At 35.8% G+C, this 15,501-nt stretch overlaps 1 long non-coding RNA gene across 2 annotated transcripts in view; it reads left to right on the forward strand.

Annotated features, from left to right (window-relative positions):
* The window catches only part of LOC137245327 (uncharacterized), a 283,480-nt gene that overhangs the window by 101,089 nt on the left and 166,890 nt on the right, over nucleotides 1-15,501 (forward strand). The window lies entirely within an intron of this gene.

A 15,501-nucleotide genomic window follows, 5' to 3' on the forward strand; every position in this document is an offset into this window, starting at 1 on the left:
CACGCACTCAAGCAAATATTTTTTTTTTTTTTTTTTTTTGGGATTTATCTTCAAACTCAACCTCTTTTAATTTCCAAAATCTAGATACTACTTAGAAGATCAAGTGAGGCGAAATTTGGTTTGTTGTTACTCTAGCTTATGCTGCGAAGACATGTACTTAAAAGAGGTTTGGCGTGCTGTAGCTAAAGGTTTGTCTAAAAGACTATTCGACTTCGGGCACTCTAGCGTTCTATAAACTTCGAATTCCAGCTATATATGTGCCGACAACAACCTCGATGTATGCCCAAAAACTTTCGCTCCCTCATTAATGGAATAGTTGGTGGGAAGGAAATGAAGCTCGGCCGAAACTGATGCGTATTTGAAGGGGAAGTCTTTGCTATTAAGGATAAGTTGACACAAATTCTAATATCGACTGTGGTACGATCCATCTAAAACCTGGGCCCGATTTATGCTTTACGATCAGTGACTGAAAGCCATTTTCACTCAAGCGATAACTGTGCAACTGTCAAACTTTTTTTTTTTGAAAATTATAATAAATAATGTATCTAACGACTACTATTTGTCGCTAGTTCAAATATGCCATTGATCGTATGGACCTTTTCATAGCTATTATGATTTAAGAAAAGAGTTTCCATCACGGATCGTAACACGTAATACGGGCTTAGATGTTCTGGCGTACATAGCTTCGAATTATTTTAACTTAGAATCATCTGGATACAGGACGTATTAGTATCCCGGGAAATTTCTTGCTTCGAATGTTTATAATTAAATCAGACCTAGGGGGCGGCAGAAAATTTGCTGTTGCGATGGTTATGGCTATCTGTATTCTATTCTTGTACAGATGAACCAATAGTCACCTATGCACACGCTGAGAATACACATAGACCTGAAAGGATTTCTTCGTCCTTCTAGAAGTAAGTTGATGCGGGCGGTCTTACGAAATCATTGTGTTTTTCAAATCTCATTTCAAATTGCTGGTGGAAAGGTATAAAAAACCCCTTCGTATACTGGAAAGACTCTTCCACTGCTTGCAGAATGACAAATGAAATTATCAAGTTACTTCATGCTTGACTATTCAGCTTTTGCCAAAACTTGACTAACGATTTATCCAAAGTTGATATCAGTAATATTCGATTATCTTAAAATGTTAAGGTGACTTCACTGTTATTTTATATGGTATGATAATTAACCTCCGTGCAGTCCAGGTGAGCTTCCCCTACTAGGGCAGCTAGCACCGAAGCTATACTAACCTACATATTTCAAAATATTCATTCAAATTAACTACTGTACTGAACAATAGATCCTCTCCTAATAAGGAGATAGCACTTATTTTGGAGAAGATGCGAAAACTTTATAGGTTTGGTTAGTTCTCTGCTTTCAAACTTAAGTCCGGAGCAGTGTTTCATTCCCAAAGTCATTATTATAATTAGTTGGAGCCCAGACAGTTCAAGCCGTTACATAGCAAAGTACTACAGTCATCACTCCTTACCAAGAACGGCCATCAATAGAAAACAACGTAGTGAAAGCCTTCTTTAGCTGGTTTTTAAACTCTATGAAGGACTTTCTTTTGCTCTGTTGCCGAATTAGAGTAGCAATACAAATACTTACTTAGCTGAAGCTTTTTATCTATTTGCCTAACATGATCTAGTCAGCGAAAGTTTTGGTTATTCGCGGCACGATGTACGATATTTGCTAAAGTTCGTACAGCCCATCAATAAACTTCCTTCAATACATGTCCATAGAGTCATGAAGAGAACAATACTTGTTATGAGGCGAACATAAGCAAACATATTATGAGAGACTTAAAAAGTGCTCATAGAAAAAGGAAATCGGATGAAGTCCCGTTTTCAATGTTGGACCTGTTAAAAGATTCTTGAAAGCTCAATCAATATTTCTCTATACCGGCACTGTTAACAAAAATTTGGTAAAATAATCCAAATTACAGGTCAATTCGTATAAAATATCTGTAAATTTTAATTCATCGCAAATAACAGTTGAATCAACTTCACAGGAATTGTAGATTCTGAATTGAACGTGCAAGCAATCAAAGCATACAAAAAATTCTATAAACAAAACCGTTTTAGCTTATCAGTCACTGTCAACCCCAATAATAACAGCGGATTCCGTCAATATTAGAACAACAGTGAAGGATATGATTTGACGGAGATTTCTGTGCCAATGTCATAAGAACAAGTAGTGAGCGCCGTGAGCGTAAGTTTCCCTTTGAATTAAGCTGATGCAGTGGAATTATGTTGACAGTTGTCAATATTAAACTGACAAATGAAATCAGTTCCTTAAGTTGTTTGATTGATTATGTGTAATTTTTACAGAATATTGTTGGGACCAATATATTCTTTTCTGTTGAGATGACTAAGCGAATTTGTTGTCTTGACAAAAACCTCGGTTGAATTAACCAAAATGCGTTGAATTTGAATGAATGTCTATTAATTGAAGAAAAACAAATCCTATCTTACAGTAAATTTGATTTCTTCCTTAAAATAAAGTCAATAGGCTATACATAGAAAAGTGTCACTCTTTGGGGAAAATAATACTGTGTGGAGCTTATTGGCACATTTATATTTTCACTTTTTTTGTTTACTTCACCTCCCTGTACGCAGTAAGCTCATTGCAATAACTAAGAAATATGTTATGCAGAAGTTATAAAAAAATAATTTCGACTCGGTAGCTGTAAAGAAAATATGCACATGACTAATTTCACTTAGCAAAAACTGCAGCTCATTCAGTAAGTTCATTGCCATGGAATTGGAAAATTAGCAATGTGCAACAGTAATGTGAAATTATAATTTTGCTAGACCTCTGAGCATGCCTTCCTCTGAATGTTTTTCATTGAGTATTTTTCTCCTTACTTGTTTGCTCTGAGCATGGCGGAACGATACAAGGTGGCAGCATGGTGACATACCTACAAACATATATAAAAGTTCCATGTACTTTGTCAAAATCGTACTGCGCCGGAAGTTGATGTATCAAATCAATTAAAAAAAGTGTATAATCAGCTGTCCCGTGCTGCCACCTTGTATCGTTCCGCCATGGCTCTGAGAGAAACTGTTTGAATGACATAATGTCTATGCTTTCGCTGTCTAGTGTGCGAGTTGCCTTGTGGCACTGAGTTTTCGTAATTCACTATTTTTCATAAATTTTTTGAAGCTAATAAAACATTTAAATCAATTTCTGGGTTTTTTTCATCACAATAGTTCTTCGTATTCGATAAACTTGATTAAAATTAGAAAATAATCTAGAATGGGGAACTACCACGAATTGCACTATCCAATTTTTGGAATAGAATTTCATATGTGCTCGCTCGTAGTTGGAGGCCGAATGACAAACGTTAAAGTGAACTACGAATGAGACTGTACGGTCAGTACATATGTACATTATGTACATATATCATATAACAAGAGATGGGTTATATATCTACATATTTGTATGTAGATATAGCAAATAAGTGCCCTTTAGTGTTGTTGCTCTTAAGTAATGCCACCTAAAATGAATTATGGCCAGTTAGCAATGCGGGAATTAAAATCACTCGACTGTCATTGCGAAAGGAAGTGTTAGAGAATGCAAGCTAAACTGAACCATATTTTGTACAAGTTTGTAGAAATATTTCTTCAAATACTTACTTTTTTAGGAGGTTTCGTATATTTACATAGCTATTTACTTATGCAAGAGTAGTTAACTAGTTTTTGATGACTTAATGATCTTCGTGATGCATTCATTATTGTTCTCAGGATTTTTACGGCACTATTCCCGGATCATAAGTATATTTTTCGGGATAAGTTGGCAATAATTGAGGGACTATCCAAGGATTATTGCAGCATCATTTCAGAGCACGGGTATACAAAAATAAAAACTGACTGGCATTTTGCATACGCAATGAGAGCACAATTGTGCTATAAAATGAAGACCCCTGTTTTAAATATCAATTTAGGACTATGTCTGGAAATTCTTTTCAGGAGCGATTTTTCAAAGTGGGCGTGTCACATCCGTTAATGGAGATGTCGATATTGAATACTTCGTATAGGGAGGTAAGCAAAACAGTGGCCAAAGTGATTCATAAGCGAAGTGAGAAAAACTAAAGTGGTAAAAAGAAGGAAGCAGAAAAGTAATAGAAACAGTTAGAGGTAGAGCGAGAGTAAAACAACAAAGAAAAAGAAACTGCATTTGGAGAGTGATTGGCAATGAGAAACAAAATACAATGGTTTCAACTAACTTTGCATGATGACTATTTCAGACTCAGCTTTAGCGATAAAAATACACAACTTTTCGTCAACAAATCGATAACTTTCTGATCACAAACCGATAACAAAGCGATAACTTTTCGATAAGAAATCGATACCATCCCGATATAACAATTGGAACACTCCGATATGAAATCTTCTTTATAAAAAATCAATAACTTGTCTATAATAGATCGACATTTTTTTATAGCTATTTAATAAAATTTCGATAACCAAACCGTAAGTTTTTCAAAGCAAACTGATAACATTAGAACATAAGAAATCGATAAATTTTTGATAAATAATCGATAATTTTCGATAGTAAGTTGATATATTTAGATATATTTTCGTAACAAACAAATAACTTGTCGATAAAAAATCGATAACTCGTCTATAGTTACCACGTTTTCTTTTCTTTCATTTCCTTTCCTATCCCTGCCTTGCCTTGCTCTGATATGCTGTCTGATTTTGCTGGTATTAACTTTACCATGTACATTGTTCCTTCGTTATGCTACAATATAGTGTCTACAATAACGCTGAAATTCAGTATACCCCCATATCGCGAGAACTGATGTTTTCACATTTTCTGTTCATGGAACATGTGCTACGATCCTATATTGCAATCCTTTGTTCTCCGAAAAACTCTGTTTAACTGCGTCTTTACATTAAACTTTAGTCAATTAGCACTTAATCCAATTTTGAACTTACTTAAGCTTATTGGTAGTTCGACCACAAAACTGTTATAAATTTGCGTAAAGAGCTTTACATTCAATTATAATAAAATAAAATATGCATGTAGCACTAGCGCTTCCCTTTCCCATACTAGACTATCCTCTTGGTATACCTGCCAGCGCTGTGCAAATAAATCAACTAATTTAGCCCTTCGTGTCTATGCAGCATTATATATATGTATATATTAGGGTGGGTCGATTTGTATGGACGTAAGTTAACCGATACCGCGCCATCGATTTTTCGATAGGATTTGGGCTCAGGAAAAAAATTCCACTACGTATACCCAAAAAAATTATTTTCGAGCCTGCGAAATTTCATTTTTTTTTTAATTTTTTTCGACATTGATTTTTAAGGTTTTTTTCAAAAATTTTCGTATATATATATTTTTTTTTTTTTTTTGCAAAAACTTTTATCGCCAAAGTTTTTAGCGGACATTTTTGGGTCGAACAGGGTATACATGAAAATTTTACAATCAAATGAAAATTTTTTAAGTAGGTCATGAAAAAACCCTTAAAAATCAAAGTCGAAAAAAGTATAAAAAAAAGTAAAAAAAAACAAACAAATTAAATTTCGCAGGCTCGAAAATAATTTTTTTGCGTATGCGTAGTGGAACTTTTTTTCCTGAGCCCAAATCCTATCGAAAAATCGATGGCGCGATATCGGTTAATAAATCGACCCAGTCTAATATACATACATACATGGAGAAGAATTTACTTGTGCGCCTTTTTTGAATCATATATAGGGGCAGCTCTGTTATGACTTAAGACCAGTAGCTTAAAAGCGGACGCTAAATTATTGATTACCAAGCTTTGACTATTTAATAATCAGCTGGTTTGTGGGCGATGGCGGTCAACAGACGACCAACAACAGTCAATTTACTTGGTATTAATGCACTTGTGTATGTATTTAAGTACTTGCCTGGGGCTGGTCTCCATTAGCCTGCTTGACACGGCATTTTGTGTTATGCTATATTCTGTGTACTTAGAAATATGTACATATATTCACACACACTAACAGACGTGCATACCCAATGAAATAGCGCTGGCCTGCATGAATTTGCCGGCTGTCTTGTTTGGTGTTGGCATTTTAGAGGTCCCCATCTGTGGGTAAAATATACATGTGCATGTATGTAAATATAAATTTTGTACAATTAATGAACGAACTTGGTTGTTGCCATTGACGTAAAATGCAAAATGACTGGGAGCAAGCGCATATAAAAATTGTTTATTATACATAAATAAAATTGTAAAATATACATTCGAAAAAAGAAAAAAAGAAACCTGGCCGTATTAAAGACAATAACCAGACATTGTTGCATGTGACGCCAATACACAGTGAGAAAATAATTGTTTTGTGTAGATTGATTTATTGTTTTTGGCATATTTGAGAAAGAACTGTATTTTTTCTTCTTTGTAGTTAATTTAAACATTTTTCTTTTCTTGGCAACTTTAACATATTAATTAATTGATGCAATAATTAATATCGACAGAACATTTTATATTTTAAAATTTTCATTAGTAGAGCACTTTTATATGTGTATACAGTTTTGTAAAATAACAAGTAAAGAAGGCTAAGCTCGGGTGTAACCGAACATTACATACTCAGCTGAGAGCTTTGGAGACAAAATAAGGGAAAATCACAATCTAGGAAAATGAACCTAGGATAACCCTGGAACGTGTTTGTGTGACATGGGTATCAAATGGAAGGTATTAAAGAGTATTTTAAAAGGGAGTGAGCCATAGTTCTATAGGTGGACGCCATTTTCGAGATATCGGCATAAAGTTTGACCAGGGGTGAATCTAGAATGTGTTTGTACGATATGGGTATCAAATTAAAGGTATTAATGATGGTTTTAAAAGGGAGTGGCCCTTAGTTGTATATGTGAAAGTGTTTTCGCGATATTGACCAAAATGTGGACCATGGTGACCCAGAGCATCATCTGTCGGGTACCGCTAATTTATTTATATATATATGTCATACCACGAACAGTATTCCTGCCAAGATTCCAAGGGCTTTTGATTTCGCCCTCCAGAACTTTTTCTTTTTCTTCTATTTAATATGGTAGGTGTCACACACATTTTACAAAGTTTTCTCTAAAGTCATATTTTGCGTCAATAAACCAATCGAATTACCATGTTTCATCTCTTTTTTCATATTTGGTACAGAATTATGACATTTTTTTCATTTTTCGTAATTTTCGATATCGAAAAAGTGCGCGTGGTCATAGTCGGATTTCGGCCATTTTTTATACCAAAATAAAGTGAGTTCAGATAAGTACGTGAACTAAGTTTAGTAATTATATATCGATTTTTGCTCAAGTTATCGTGTTAACGGCCGAGCGGAAGGACAGACGGTCGACTGTGTATAAAAACTGGGCGTGGCTTCAACCGATGTCGCCCATTTTCACAGAAAACAGTTATCGCCATAGAATCTATTCACCTACCAAATTTCACAAGGAGTGGTAAATTTTTGTTAGACTTATGGCCTTAAAAGTATTCTAGGCGAATTAAATCAAAAAGGGCGGAGCCACGACCATTTTGAAATTTTCTTTTATTTTTGTATTTTGTTGCACCATATCATTACTGGACATTGTTGACATAATTTACTTATATACTGTAAAGATATAAAATTTGTTGTTAAAATTTGACTTCAAAAAAATTTTGGTAATTTTTATTTAGCATACATATAGTAATAGGAGGAACGTGCCTGCCAAATTTCATCATGATATCTTCAACTACTGCCAAATTACGGCTTGCAAAACTTTCAAAATACCTTCTTTTAAAAGTGGGCGGTGCCACTCCCATTGTCCATAGCTCTCAACTCAAATTAAGGTCAACGCACCTACCAAGTTTCATCGCTATATCCGTTTTTGGAAATGAATTATCACACTTTTTCGGTTTTTCGAAATTTTCGATATCAAAAAAGTGGGCGAGGTTGTGGTCCGATATCGTTCATTTTAAATAGCGATCTGAGATGACGCCCAGGAACCTACATACAAAATTTCATCAAGATACCTCAAAATTTACTCAAGTTATCGTGTTTACGGACGGACGGACGGTCGGACCTACATGGCTAAATGAATTTCTTTTTTCGCCCAGATCATTTTGATATATAGAAGTCTATATCTATCTCAATTAGTTTATGCCGTTACGGATTACCGTTATGCGAACAAAGTTAACATTCTCTGTGAGCTCTGCTCAGCTGAGTATAAAAAGAGGGCAGGGTATATACAGCATTAAATACGAAAATAGTAATATCAATTTTTTATCAAATTTCGTCAATTTGGTTCTCCCTTATCTTATTTTTCGTTAATTTAGAAAAAACATGAATTTTCTAACTGACACTATGGAAACCAATCTCGAAAACATTTGCGTAAAAATTCAAAAATTTTCGAAAATTTCTGACATTTTTATTGAAAATTTTCTGAATTTTTCGAGTACGCAGTTTGTAGCCCAATCAATTTTATTCTAACAAAGTGCAAATTAAAGGTCCATCCGAATTCGCATAGATTTCCAACAAAAAATAATTTTAAAAAATCAATAAGAATCTTGAAAGACCTATGACTTATGTTTGTAAGACTAAAATTGATTGGGCTACGAATGTGTATACTCAAAAATTTTCAAATAAAAAGTTCGAAATTTTCTTATAATTTTCTCGCATTTCAAAAATACTTTGAAATTTATTTGCATAAGAATTTTCTCAAAATATCGAAACACAAAAATTTAGCACAACAAATTTGATAAAATTGTCATTGCTTTTTTCGTGTTCGCTGCTGTATGTATCGCGCCATCGATTTTTCGATAGGATTTGGGCTTACGAAAAAAACGTTTCACTACCCATACCCAAAAAAATAATTTTCAAGCCTGCGAAAAAAAAAAAAAAAATGGCGAAAGGGTAAATTTTCCGACCAAAACACTCCTCAAAAACTGTTGTAAAAACGTTGGCGATTTTTGGGTTTTGGGAAGTATTTTGGTCGGAAAATTTACCCTTTCGCCATTTTTTTTTTCGCAGGCTTGAAAATTATTTTTTTGGGTATGCGTAGTGGAACTTTTTTGGATGAGCCCAACTCCTATCGAAAAATCGATGGGGCGATACCGGTTAATTTTCGTCCATACAAATCGACCCAGGTTAATAATTACTCTATAATTCAAAAAGCGATGGAAAGATGAAGGCACTGAACTTACTTTCTGGAGGTTGTCGTTTGAAATCCAAGCAGTAATTTATTTTTGTCATAAAATTTCAAACTATTTATTTAACTTTTACCTAATAATATACGTAAACTTGGAATTGTAGCCAAATCGTGCCGCGAATACGAGTTTTGGAGACGTTTCGACCTCAGCGCCTCCTATCGGGAAAAAAACTCAGTAGCCTCTAAATCCTCTGAGTCAAAAACCCTGGCACTCTTGGCAATCATCTTAGTCGGAGATATCTAAATATAAAAAGAGATCGAATTTCGGGATTGATTCGGTATCGTACACAAAAAGAGTTGAAAACCTTACACTACACGAAGCATCCTAACTCGAAGATCACCCTTCCCCGTCTCCCGCTCCGAAAACGCAAAATGCTAGCATATTGAAGATCACCCTATCACAGTTTTTGTTTACAAAAAATGTCTCATCTCAGCAAAAAGTATGTTAAGCTTGCGCTGAGTGAGGGCATTAAGTTACGTTAGGGGGTAGCTGTCCTGGTAAGGGAAGCTCGATTGGGCAACATGAAGGTCCGTTGTGATACCACATAATATAACGGTGACGTAGCTATAGCTACTTATAGAATCGCTACGTAGCAATGATAAAGTTTCAAGGGAGACTGATCTCAACCTTGGATAAATCCTCCGGATATCCAAGTGAGTCGTGAGTGAAGTACTTTCGCCTAATTCTTGCAAAAGTTGGGCAATCAAGCATAAACTGATTCGATGATTCCACCTCATCATCCCCCACACAGCAGGATGGGGTTCCCAGTATATTGAAACGTACCGTATAGATTTTCATTGGACAGTGCCCTGCCAAATCCCCAATAACCATTGATGGATGAGCCTTATTGAACCCAATTATTTCGGTAAACCTCTTGCGAGTTCTGGTCACAAAGATATTGCTACCCTGCATATGAGGGTGTCCACCCAACACTTGCTCAGCTGAATCAGTGCCCATCTATGCAGGGGCAAACCTCAAGTGGCCAGCGGAATCTTAAAATCCTCACAGCCATCTTCATCCGGTGCAGTTGAAACGATGTGGGCTAAGAAACCAGCTTGACAGTTGCCCGGGATATAACTATGGCCCGGGACCCAGATAATCACAATCATAAAATAGCTCGATGCAATCGCAAGCGGGGTCAGACAATCCCAGACTACTCTCGATAGCACTATAGTTGAACTCAAGGTTTTGATTCTCTCTTGGCTATCCGAGTAAATCGTTGAATACCACAACCCAGAGCCGAGGAGATGGAACACCCCTCTGCAGTGTGCCGCTGCACACCCTCCCCACGATTATGGCCCATCAGCACTCTGTTGCGATAGTTCTGCTGCAGAGAAGTTTGTTAATGAATTCAACCGGATCCCCCTAGACTGCTAAACCAAGCAGAGTCCTTTAAGGAGGATGCATTACTCCACCAAGTTATTTAGGGTTCTAAATTACGAATCCTACGACCAATTTACGTATTGCCTGCTTTATCGATCTGAGCAGCCGAGATAGGCCGATATTCCACTCAGTTCATGATGATATACTTGATCTGTTCGGGCGTCATCTTCACAAAATGGTTTTCTTTAAATCTTTTAAAATTTACTACTAAGTTCCTTTTTTGTTTCTTTTTGGTATGCTGGCCATTTAAGGTCCGTCCTTAATAAAGCTAAACATAAACTCATTTCCTTTTTACTTTAAGCTAATACAAAGAACGAAACTGTTTTGGATACAAGAATCCGAAACAAATTCAAAAAAAAAAAAAAAATGTATGAAAAATAGATTATTGCGCAAAGGAAGTGAAGTACATTTGATTGCTGTTACTTTGAAATTTTATAGCGCGTGGCATCGACACATTTGCATTGAACGAGCATGAATGGTTGGGTTGTTGCCTCAAACGAAAGAGCAACATTAAAACCAAATGAGCATACATGAACTGAATGATGGTGGGTGCAGAAGCACCTCGAAAAAATAAATGAATTAAAAAGAAGAATTATGGTAAATGAAGTAAAAAGGGAAAAATTAAAACGAAAGACATACAAGAAAAGTATATGCAATGGAAGATGAAAAAAGTAACATACAAGTGAAAAAAAAGCAAAGACCAGAAATTCTGAAGAAAAAGTTGATGTTATAAAAGTTGATGTTATAAAAGTAAAAAAATTAAAAGCAATCGATGCTCAGTAAATTTGCAGAACTACGACAATACAAGACAGATGAAGTCGTGTACATGAGCTTTGTAGAGGATGTACTCGTAGTACAAATTGTGTACATATATGTATATGAAAAACAAGTAAGGAAGGCTAAGTTCGGGTGTAACCGAACATTACATACTCAGCTGAGAGCTTTGGAGACAAAATAAGGGAAAATCACCATTTAGCAAAATGAACCTAGGGTAACCCTGGAATGTGTTTGTATGGCATGTGTATCAAATGAAAGGTGTTAATGATTATTTAAAACGTAGTGGGCGTTAGTTCTATAGGTGGACACCTTTTCGAGATATCGCAATAAGGGTAGACCAGGGTTGACTCTAGAATGTGTTTGTACGATATGGTTATCAAATAAAAAGTATTAATGAGGGTTTTAAAAGGGAGCAGCCCTTAGTTGTATATGTGAAGGCATTTTCGAGATCGACCAAAATGTGGACCAGAGTGACCCAGAACATCTTCTGTCGGGTACCGCTAATTTATTTATATATGTAATACCACGAACAGCATTCCTACCAAGATTCCAAGGGCTTTTGATTTCGCCCTCCAGAACTTTTTCTTTTTCTTCTACTTAATATGGTAGGTGCCACACCCATTTTACAAAGTTTTTTTCTAAAGTTATATTTTGCGTCAATAAACCAATCCAATTACTATGTTTCATCTCTTTTTTCATATTTGGTACAGAATTATGGCACTTTTTTAATTTTTCGTAATTTTCGATATGGAAAAAGTGCGCGTGATCATAGTCGGATTTCGTTCATTTTTTATACCTAGATAAAGTGAGTTCAGATATGTACGTGAACTAAGTTCAGTAAAGATATGTCGATTTTTGCTCAAGTTATCGTGCTAACGGCCATGCGGAAGGACAGACGGATGACTGTGTATAAAAACTGGGCGTGGCTTCAACCGATGTCGCCCATTTTCACTGAAAACAGTTATCGTCATAGAATCTATGCACCTACCAAATTTCACAAAGATTGGTAAATTTTTGTTCGACTTATGGCATTAAAAGTGTCCTAGACAAATTAAATGAAAAAGGGCGGAGCCACGCACGAATTTTTTTTTTTTAAGTGGGCGTGTTCATCATCCGATTTCGCTAATTTTTAGTTAGCACACATATAGTAATAGGAGTAACGTGCCTACCAAATTTCATCATGATATCTTCAACGACTGCCAAATTACAGCCTGCAACATTTTTAAATTACCTTCTTTTAAAAGTGGGCGGTGCCACTCCTATTGTCCAAAATTTTTATACTCAGTTGAGCAGAGCTCACAGAGTATATTAAGTTTGATTGGATAACGGTTGGTTGTACAGGTATAAAGGAATCGAGATAGATATAGACTTCCATATATCAAAATAATCAGGATCGAAAAAAAATTTGATTGAGCCATGTCCGTCCGTCCGTCCGTCCGTCCGTTAACATGATAACTTGATTAAATTTTGAGGTATCTTGATGAAATTTGTTACGTAGGTCCCTGAGCACTCATCTCAAATCGCTATTTAAAATGAACGATATCGGACTATAACCACGCCCACTTTTTCGATATCGAAAATTTCGAAAAAACGAAAAAGTGCAATAATTTATTACCAAATACGAAAAAAGGGATGAAACTTGGTATGTTGGACAATGGGCGTGGCAAAGCCCACTTTTAAAAGAAGGTAATTTAAAAATTTTGCAGGCTGTAATTTGGCAGTCGTTGAAGATATCATGATGAAATTTGGCAAGAACGTTACTCCTGTTACTATATGTACGCTTAATAAAAATTAGCAAAATCGGAGAGAGACCACGCCCACTTTTAAAAAAAATTTTTTTTAAAGTAAAATTTTAACAAAAAATTTTATATCTTTACAGTATATAAGTAAATTATGTCAACATTCAACTCCAGTAATGATATGGTTCAACAAAATACAAAAATAAAAGAAAATTTCAAAATGGGCGTGGCTCCGCCCTTTTTCATTTAATATATCTAGGATACTTTTAATGCCATAAGTCGAACAAAAATTCCTTTTGAAATTTGGTAGGGCATAGATTTTATGACTTTAACTGTTTTCTGTGAAATTGGGCGAAATCGGTTGAAGCCACGCTCAGTTTTTATACACAGTCATCCGTCTGTCCTTCCGCATGGCCGTTAGCACGATAGCTTGAGCAAAAATCGACATATCTTTACTGAACTTAGTTCACGTACATATCTGAACTCACTTTATCTTGGTATAAAAAATGAACGAAATCCGACTATGATCACGCGCACTTTTTCGATATCGAAAATTACGAAAAATGAAAAAAATGCCATAATTCTATACCAAATACGAAAAAAGGGATGAAACATCGTAATTGGATTGGCTTAATGACGAGAAATATAACTTTAGAAAAAACTTTGTAAAATGGTTGTGACACCTACCATATTAAGTAGAAAAAATGAAAAAGTTCTGCAGGGCGAAATAAAAAACCCTTGAAATCTTGGCAGGTATTACATATATATATAAATAAATTTGCGGTATCCAGCAGATGATGTTCTGGGTCACCCTGGTCCACATTTTGGTCCATATCTGGAAAACGCCTTCACATATACAACTACCACCACTCCCTTTTAAAACCCTCATTAATACCTTTAATTTGATACCCATATCGTACAAACACATTCTAGAGTCACCCCTGGTCCACCTTTATGGCGACATCTCGAAAAGGCGTCCACCTATATAACTAAGCCCCACGCTCTTTTAAAATACTCATTAACACCTTTCATTTGATACCCAAATCGTACAAACATATTCTAGAGTCACCCCTGGTCCACCTTTATGACGATATCTCGAAAAGGCGACCACCTATAGAACGAAGGCCCACTCGCTTTTAAAAATACTCATTAACACCTTTCATTTGATATCCATATCGTACAAACGAATTCTAGGGTCACCCCTGATCCACCTTTATGGCGATATCTCGAAACGGCGTCCGCCTATGGAACTAAGGATCACTCCCTTTTAAAATACTCATTAACACCTTTCTTTTATACCCATATTGTACAAACAAATTCCAGGGTCACCCTTGGTCCACCTTTATGGAGATATCTCGAAACGGCGTCCACCTATGGAACTAAGGATTATTCCCTTTTAAAATACTCATTAACACCTTTCCTTTGATACCCATATCGCACAAACAAATTCTAGAGTCAACCCTGATCCACCTTTATGGCGATATCCCTAAATGGCGTCCACCTATAGAACTATGTCTCCCTCATAAAATACTCTTTAATGCCTTTGATTTGATACACATGTCATACAAACATATTCCAGGGTTTCCCTCGGTTCATTTTCCTACATGGTTATTTTCCCGTATGTTGTCACCATAGCTCTCAACTGAGTATGTAATGTTCGGTTACACCCGAACTTAACCTTCCTTACTAGTTCTAATTTTCTATTTTGCGTCATAAGGTCAACGCACCTACCAAGTTTCATCGCTTTATCCGTCCTTAGTAATGAATTATCGCACTTTTTGGGTTTTTCGAAATATTCGATATCGAAAAATTGGGCGTGGTTGTAGTCCTATTTCGTCCATTTTAAATAGCGATCTGAGATGAGCGCCCAGGAACCTACATACCAAATTTCATCAATATACCTCAAAGTTTACTCAAGTTATCGTGTTTACAGACGGACGGACAGACGGACGGACAGACGGACGGACGGATATGGCTAAATGAATTTCTTTTTTCACCCAGATCATTTTGATATAAAGAAGTCTATATCTATCTCGGTTAGTTTATGCTGTTACGGATTACCGTTATGCGAACAAAGTTAATATACTCTGTGGGCTCTGCTCAGCTGAGTATAATAAATATGGAACTAGCATATAGGGTGCGCCGATTTCTTCGGAGTGCATTTTTTTTGTAAACTTCATCTTTTTATAAGAAAAATGGACTTGAGACCAAGTAAATCACAACAGGGGTAGCTTAACCTGGAACAAAAAATTTTGAGTTATTTGAGAAGAGCTTCGTCGGCTTTTTATCGGGAACAACCGAAACTGGCTTCTTATCTTTAGCGAGTTATCACGTCGAGTTATCAATTTATAATCGCCGATTCATAGGATTATGATTTTTTTCTCTTCGGCTTGTTATCGAAGCGTTCCAGATGTGTCATCGATTTTATATTGAATTTTTATCGGT

The sequence above is a fragment of the Eurosta solidaginis genome, chromosome 3, assembly GCF_040869045.1.
Source record: "Eurosta solidaginis isolate ZX-2024a chromosome 3, ASM4086904v1, whole genome shotgun sequence".
Lineage (NCBI taxonomy): Eukaryota > Metazoa > Arthropoda > Insecta > Diptera > Tephritidae > Eurosta > Eurosta solidaginis.